Source organism: Lissotriton helveticus, chromosome 1_1 (genome assembly GCF_964261635.1).
Source record: "Lissotriton helveticus chromosome 1_1, aLisHel1.1, whole genome shotgun sequence".
Lineage (NCBI taxonomy): Eukaryota > Metazoa > Chordata > Amphibia > Caudata > Salamandridae > Lissotriton > Lissotriton helveticus.
Window position 1 is genome coordinate 470,451,958 of NC_136057.1, and position 7,782 is coordinate 470,459,739.

The window sequence follows — 7,782 nt, forward strand, 5'->3', positions numbered from 1 at the left end:
AAGCATTAGCAAAACCCTGAAGGTGAATAGACTTTTTTCGCCTAAAGCCACGTTCGGACATACCGTCATCCCAACACTAGATCCCTCCCCACGCACCAAACCCGACTCAGACCGTCCTTCTAAACCCCAGATAACACAGCCTAGGGAAAATCTGCCTATCTGGTATCTTAATACCAGATCAATGGTTAAACATCAATTAGAGGTCTTTACTCTTCTAGACACCCACAAACCTGACATATTGTTTTTAACCGAAACCTGGTTAAATGATGAATCATCCCCGATATGTTAGCAGCCATTCCCAACAATTATTACGCCCTCCAGGCCAATAGATCTGAGCCGAAAGTAGGGGGAGGGGTGGCAGCCATAATTCTGAAAACCCTTAACTTTGCCTCTTTCCTCCCTTAAAATCCCTTTGGTAGACTGTCTTTTCCTTAAACTCCATTCACCAGCCTCCCCACTTCTCTGCGCGGTAATATATAGACCACCCAGCTATATGCCTACTTTCCCCCAAGTCTTTGGTAACATTATCGCAGAACTCGCCATAAATCACGCTAGACTTCTAGTTATCGGCGATCTCAACTTTTGGCCAGGTGATTCTCGGGAGTGTTCTACCTCCGTAGCATTTACAGGACTACTAAGGGGAATGAACCTCACACAACAAATTGAGGTAGCCACCCACACAAAGGGGCACACTCTCGACCAGGTCTGGTCCTTGAATCTGGAGATCTTAGATTTATAGATTACTCTATGTACCTGGTCTGATCACTATTTTATCTCCCTTTCCCTCCCCGTGTCAAAACCCCTTATCCAGGGGCTGGCCAGGTAAGAAACTGGAGTCGGGTCGATATTACTGAACTTTGCTCCTTCCTGGCCACCTCTAAACCCCCTAGCCCCCTTCCCGACGACCCCCAACCATCCGTCCACGTTCAGGCTGATGACTTCAACGCCTGGCTGACCACAGGCAGTGATAACCTGGCCCCACTGAGAAAGGTCTGTTGCAAAAGACCTCATGACGCGCAACGATGGTTCACTAGTCACTTGAAAGAGATGAAATTGTCCCTGCGCCAGTCAGAGCGCAAGTGGAGATTAAATTATTGCCCCATAATGAAAGCCTCCTTCGTAATGGCACTTCAGGAGTATAAGGCTGCCATTTTAAAAGCAAAAACCGATTACTTCTCCCAAAAAATCCTCAGATCTGACAACAAAGCGAAGGAGATCTTCTCCATTGTGGATGAGCTCGTCAAACCCGACCGGATCACCACCAAATTAGCCCCCTCCCAACAGCTCTGTGATTCTCTTAACACCTATTTCGTGGAAAAATAGCCACGATCAAAGCCAGTATCCCCAAGCCTGTATCTCCCCCGGACCCTATTCAGGCATATCAAAACCCGCTCTCTATTGACTTCTTTCCACCCATCACACCAGAGACTTTTTACTCCCTCCTAAAAAAAAGTTCGCTCTGGGTCCCCCACAGACAGTTGCCCTCCCCGTATTGCCCGTGAGATCTTCCTCCAGCTCCCTGAAATCCCCCTGTCCCTTCTTAACAACTCCCTTTCTACTGGCATTGTACCAAACTGCTTCAAGATAGCTGAAGTACGACCCATTTTGAAAAAGCCAGACGCAGACCCTGCCGTCCTAAGCAATTTTCGACCCATCTCACTTCTACCGTTCCTGGGGAAAATCCTGGAAGCCTATGTCACTAGCTGCTTGAGCACTTTCGTGGAGCGCTCGCACTACCTGGACCCCCACCAGGCCGGTTTTAGACCCGAGCACTCCACTGAATCTATCATCTTGGCAGTTCATGACGAGCTGAGATGAGGTGCGGACCAGAATATCTCGCAGGCCCTTGTCCTGCTGGATTTGTCGGCTGCCTTCGACACCGTCGACCACAAGCTTTTGGTCGAATGTGTCGAAGGCGCCGGCATATGAGGCATCCCCCTAAAATGGATCTCCTCTTTCCTGAGCAACCGTTACCAAGCTGTCCGCTTATCTGACCTTACGTCAGAAAAAAAGGAACTCACCTGCGGGGTCCCGCAGGGTTCCTCCCTTTCCCCGCTTCTGTTTAATCTATACATCCGGCCATTAATATCAGACTTACAGAAGAGGGAAGTAGTTGTTTTTAATTATGCTGACGACATTCAGCTTGTCTTTACCATTGACCCATCTGCCCCTGCAATCAAAGCCTTTCAGTCCACCATGACGTCCATTAGCACATGGATGAACTCAAGCCAGCTTAAACTGAACCCAAGTAAGACGGAGCTGGTACTTACTAGGCCCCCTTTCAACCCCTGGCTCTCCAGTTTTTGACCACTAGCTCTTGGCCCCCCACCCTCCCCTGTTGGAACGGTCAAGAACCTGGGGGTCTCAATTGGTAGCGACCTGACATTAAAAACTCAGATTAGTTCCGTAGTCTCTTCCTGTTTCTTCCATTTACGCAGGATTCGAAAAATTTGCAAATTCCTCTCTTTTGAGGCCTTGGTCCAGGTTACCCTGGCACTAGTCATGTCGCGAATTGACTATTCCAACTCCTTGTATGCCGGGATCCCTGCCTACCAGCTACAGAGGCTTCAGTTGGTTCAGAATCAAGCGGCCAGACTTGTCTACGGCCTACCTAAGTTCCACCAGGCTAAGCCCCTCCTTAAAGGTCTGCACTGGCTCCCTGTACCTCAACGATGCCTCTTCAAGATTGGCTGTCTGACCCACAGAGCTTTAGCATCTCATGGGCCAGTCTTCATAGCCAATAGAATCCAGCGTTACATTCCCCGCCGCACCCTTCGTTCTGCTGGGGCCAATCGTCTGACCTCCCATGTCTTCCAGCGTAAGAAACATGGAGGGCTCAGATTTGCGTTCCTAGCCCCCCAGTTCTGGAATTCATTGCCACCCACTCTACGCCAACTTGAGTCATATCCCATGTTTAGGAAAGCTCTTAAAACATGGTTGTTCACTAAATCACGTCCCCGCTCTGTTCACGCTTCTTACACCTTCAGCGCCAAGAAACCGTGGGTGAACGTGCGCTATATAAATTCTTTTTATTATTATTAACCTCTGGGGAAAAATAATTTGAAACAACAAAACTAATATCCTTGGCTGTATCTATCTACATCCCTCTAAAATCAAGCGAGAGTCAACCCTGAATCAAATTCTCCCTATCATGAGAGATCGTCTCATACACTTCCCAAACGATGTGGCTAGTAATGGGAGACTTTAATGCTAACTTAATGGAGACAGGCCTGGATTCTTCTATCCTATCCTCATTGGACGACCAAATGTGGGCAATCCCGGATATAAGGTGCCAGTACCAACGGAAGGATAATCAAGGGACAAAGGTTGCAGTGTGCTTAAACCAACCAGGGCTCCACATTTTAAACGGAAGACTTGATTCAGACTCGCCCGCTGCATATACCCATGTATCCCCCTTCAGAATGGCTACCTTGGATTACATATGGATCTCGGTCGCCCACTTTCATCTTGTTCAGGAATTTGTGGTAACCCCCTCATTGGAAAGTGATCGTGCCGTCCTAACGTGCAAAGTTCAATCCAGGCAGAGCTCCCTTCCCAAAAATTACTTGATTGGGAAATAATCTATATTGGAGCCTATTAGAAAACTATGGTGTACCCTGGACCAACAAGAAACAATTGAAGAGAAGGTGGATGACTTCTTGGGAAACCTGAGCCATGAGTTTAGCGACCAGCTGACGGCACTATTGTGGGAACAGGTAGTGGAGGACCTAAAAAAAATCTATCTATAAAGATACTTAAACGTTCAAATAATTCCCCTTCAACTATACCCCACTTAACTGAGCACAAGCAAACTATGTTAAGTATTAAGCACAAATTAAATAACTTATTGCGCAAATGCACATACACCAACATAGATTTCAAATCCTTACGAGAGAAGCTATTAATTACTCACAAAGAGTATAGAAAGGCAAGGTTCACCTATCAGAGGATAAAAGAACAGCACTGGACAATTGCCCATGAAATCTTAAAATCAAAGGATCAAAAGAGATTTTGGAGCTGGGTAAATAAGGCTGTTAGATCGGATCAACCATCTACCGTAACAAATATCTCCCCCACTGATTGGGAGGCACATATTGAAGCACTTTACGTTGAGCCCATCAGAAACAACTAGCCTAATTATCACAGCTGTACTCTCTTTAATTGCCATATTGGAACGCCACCACTATTAAGACTGGCCCTAAACCAGTTGCACATATAAAGCAAATGCACCCAGGAGGGGCCCGGGCCCAAATAGTTTACCAACCAAGATATATATAAAGCTTCCACTCATAAGTGGGCAGCGCTCTTGGCCCCACTATTTGAGGCATGCAGAATGGGCGGGCCTATTCCTGATTCTTGGCGAGACTCTCTCCTCGTCCCAATCTACAAAAAAGGCCAGCAGTCTAATCCCGATTACTAGTGAGTGATTGCCCTCCTTGAAGTCAATGGGCAGGCCTATGCAAGCGTCTTATTACAAGAATTGACCAGCTGGGCGGAAGACCGTAAACTAACACCTTTTACGCAAACCGGTTTCCAAAAAGGCTGTCATATCGAGGACAATCTGATCTGCTTAGCCCACAAGATTGAGGATACTCTTGCAACAAAGGGAAAATCGCTATTTTTGGGATTTATTGATTTTCTTTTTATTTTTTTATTTATTTATTTTTATCTCAAAATATTTTTTTTATTGAAGTAAATTTGGCATATACAAAGATAAAAACATTTGTCACAAATCTTGGCTGTTACGACAAGTATACTGTCTGGCTTGTGGTGGAGCACGAGAGAGAAGGAAAGGAGAGAGAGAGAGGAGGAAAAAGAGGGGGGGAGGTTTATCGCTCCAAATGGGCATCCAGGGGCGCCCACATATCACCTCTGGCCGTGTGGTTCGCGACCTGGTGATTGGCGGTGATGTTGTCTGCCCCTTGTAGAAATGTTATCCAGTTGAACCAACGTTTCAACGTGGCTTTGCTCGTGTTCTTCCAGTTCCCTAGAATTGTTTTGGCGGCTGCCGTTAGCAAAACGTCAACTAGTTCGCGGTTCTCCTTGGAGTCGAGCTCTGCGGCCAGGAAGGCCATGGTTATGCCTGCTAGGCCTCGTTGTATGTGGCAGCCTGTAAGCGTGTCTATGAGATTGTATACTTTATGCCAGAAAACCTTGACCTTGGGGCAGTCGTATAGGACGTGAGCCAGGTCCCCCCTAGCCTTGTGGCAGTTCCAGCAAGAGTCGCTCTCCCTAGCTCCTACTGTTTCTAGCTTGGCCGGGGGCCAGTGTAGTCTGTGTAATAGCCAGTATTTAGTTTGGGCTAGTTGTGGGGTTACCTTGTTTTTGGATGCTGAGGTCCATAATCTGGCCCTTTCATCTTCGTTTAGTGGTCTCTGTAGCTCCCCTTCCCAGAATGTTAGTGTTTTGTTGTTTAGTGTTGTGGTGTGTGGTGTGATGAGTTTGTAAATGTAAGCGGTTTGGTGGCCTATCTTGTTTAGATTTTGTGAGTACCGTATGATGGCTGGTATGTGTTTCGAGAGGTTGGCTTTGGTGATGGCCGCCTTGATCCTGAGGAATTCATAGAACTCCTTGTTTGGTAGTTTGTGCGTGCGCTGCAGTGCTTCAAATTTGAGTGGGTTGCTGCCCAGCTCTAGTTGGACCGGCGTCGTGATGCTTCTGCTATACCACTCTTTGTTCTCTAGTATCCTCCCTTTGTATGTTACCTTGGAGTTGTACTATATTGATTCCCATTTGGAGCCTTTGATGCTGACCCCCAGTTCTCTATCTACTCTAAGTAGTGCCGTCTTTGTGTTCCTGATGATTGCATTCTTTGCTTCTGGGTGTCTGTTGGCCGTTAGCGCCATGATTGGGTCTGCTCCCCCCAGGATGCATCTTTCCAGGTCGAGCCAGACCGGCACGTACTCTGGTGTCGGGGAGATCCAGTGTATGCCCTGTTTAGCTAGGCATGCCATCTGGAAGGCCTTGTAATTCGTAAGGTTCAGCCCACCTTGGTCTTTCTTTAGTCTAAGCTTTGATAGGCTGATTCTGGCCCTTTTGCCCCCCAGAGGAATGAGTTGATTGCTTTGTCTATATTCTTGTGAAAGTCTGAAGTCAGGGTTAGTAGCAGCATGCTCAGCAGATAGTTTAGCATTGGTGTGATCATCATCTTGATCGTCTCGACTCGGCCCCACCAGCTGATGAATTTGGGACTCCAGGCTTCTAGCTTGCTCCTGATCTTCCTTAGCATTGCCTCCTCGTTGTGGTCTAGGGTTGACCTAAGGTCCCTTCCAAAGAGGAGGCCCAGGTATTTCAGGGGTTTTGTTTGCCACGCAAGTCCGGACGTACCTAGGACTGTCCTTGTTGTGTGGCAGTTCATCGCGGTTTAGTTTATATCCGGACACCTGCGCATACTCCTCAATGGTATGCATCAGGGCCTCTATTGATGTTTCTGGGTCGCATGTGGTGATTAGTATATCGTCGGCATATGCAGCCAACTTGAAGGCTTGTCCTCCTACTTGTACTCCTGTTATTAGCGGGTTGTTCCTGATCATGTAGAGGAGTGGTTCTAGTGCGAGTAGGAATAGTCCCGGGGATAATGGGCAGCCCTGCCTCGTCCCCCTTTCCAGGGAGAATGTCGCCGACGTGGCTGTGTTGACCACCACTCGTGCACGGGGATTTTTGTAGAGTGACATGACCATACCCCGGTATTTGTCCCCTAGTCCGAATTTGCGCATGCATTGATCGAGGAAGGGCCACGAGACTCTATCGAAAGATTTTTCTGCGTCAAGCGCAATCATGACAGCCTTCTACATGTTGTTTGCTGTGCGGTTTATGAGGTGACAGAGTAGTCTGGTATTGTCCTGTGAGAGTCTGTTATTTGATAGCCTACTTGCGATTTATGTATGAGGGGAGGTAGATATGTGTTTAGCCTTGCAGCCATTACTTTTGCGTAGATTTTGCAATCTACGTTTATTAGCGAGATTGGGCTATAGTTTTGCGGGAACTGTGGGTCCTTCCCCTCTTTGGGGATGACGATGATGTTTGCCTCCGCCATCGAGTTAGTCATACTGCCCCTGTCTGCGCACGTCTGGAAGACTCTGACCATTGTATCTTTTAGCAGGGATTGAAACTGTTTATAGAATGCCGCCGTGAATCCGTCCGGCCCTGGCGCTTTATTTGGTTTCAGCGAGTCTATAGCCATCCACACCTCGGCTCCAGTTATATCCTGCTCTAGTGAGTCTCTTTGTTCATTGCTTAGTTTGGGCAGGTCAAGTTTGTCTAGCAAGTTTGCGCCACCGTCTGCCCCTAGTGATTTGTCCGCTGTGTACAGTTCCTTGTAGAAACCCCTGAAGGTTTCCAGGATTAGCTTGTTGGCCGTGTGGGTATTGTTGTTTTTGTCTGTGATCGCTGCGACCGAGTGCTGCCTTTGTTTGGCCTTCAGGTATCCTGCTAGGGCCCTGCCTGCTTTGTTTGCTGAGCATAGGTTGATGGATTTGTATTTGTTAATCCACGTGTTTGCCCTTTCACTTAGTATCCTATTCAGTTCGTACTTCTTCTTTGTGAGTGTGGTGAGGGTGTTCCTGTCCACCAGGTTCGCGCTGTGGTTCCTTTCTAGTTCCTTTAGCTGGCTCTCCAGTTCTGTGATTTTTTTGTTCCTGTTCATCTTGGCTTTGATGCTCAGGAGCTTCCCCCTTATTGTGGCTTTTAGTGCTTCCCATAGGGTAATGGTGTCAGTGTCTGTGGTGTCGTTCAAAGTTAGATATTCCTTAATCGCCTCTTCTACCTCAGTTATGTTAGTTG